Raw genomic sequence first — 428 nt, 5'->3', positions numbered from 1 at the left:
CCCCATTGCATTATATTGACCCCTTGTATTGCTAAATGGACCCCCGATATTGAAATCCTAGTCAGGCTAGTAAGTAAAGTACTAAACAGGTATACAAAAGAATCCGGGTGACCTCGCTCAGACTTAGTCTTTCTTTTCTACATCAAAAGATATGTACATTTTTTAGGTGGTTATATAATTAAACAATTGAATGGAAATGTAAAGGATAAGTCATATTTACCCGAAATGAAATGGTCGGAACAAACTTTGTAGTGACGTTTGTTGGGGTTGGGGTTGTAATCCTTCCTCGCGATACGAGACAGCCATAACGCACGTCGTTCAGTGGAAAGTTTCTCAGTCTGCGGTCCCTGGTGCGTGATGACCGTTGGGATGGAAAAATACGATCTTTTTACCTTCCCGGCATTGTCACGGTTCGAACAACACCAGAC

Source organism: Priapulus caudatus, unplaced genomic scaffold (genome assembly GCF_000485595.1).
Source record: "Priapulus caudatus unplaced genomic scaffold, Priapulus_caudatus-5.0.1 Scaffold702, whole genome shotgun sequence".
Lineage (NCBI taxonomy): Eukaryota > Metazoa > Priapulida > Priapulimorpha > Priapulimorphida > Priapulidae > Priapulus > Priapulus caudatus.
This window is presented reverse-complemented; position numbering follows the sequence as displayed.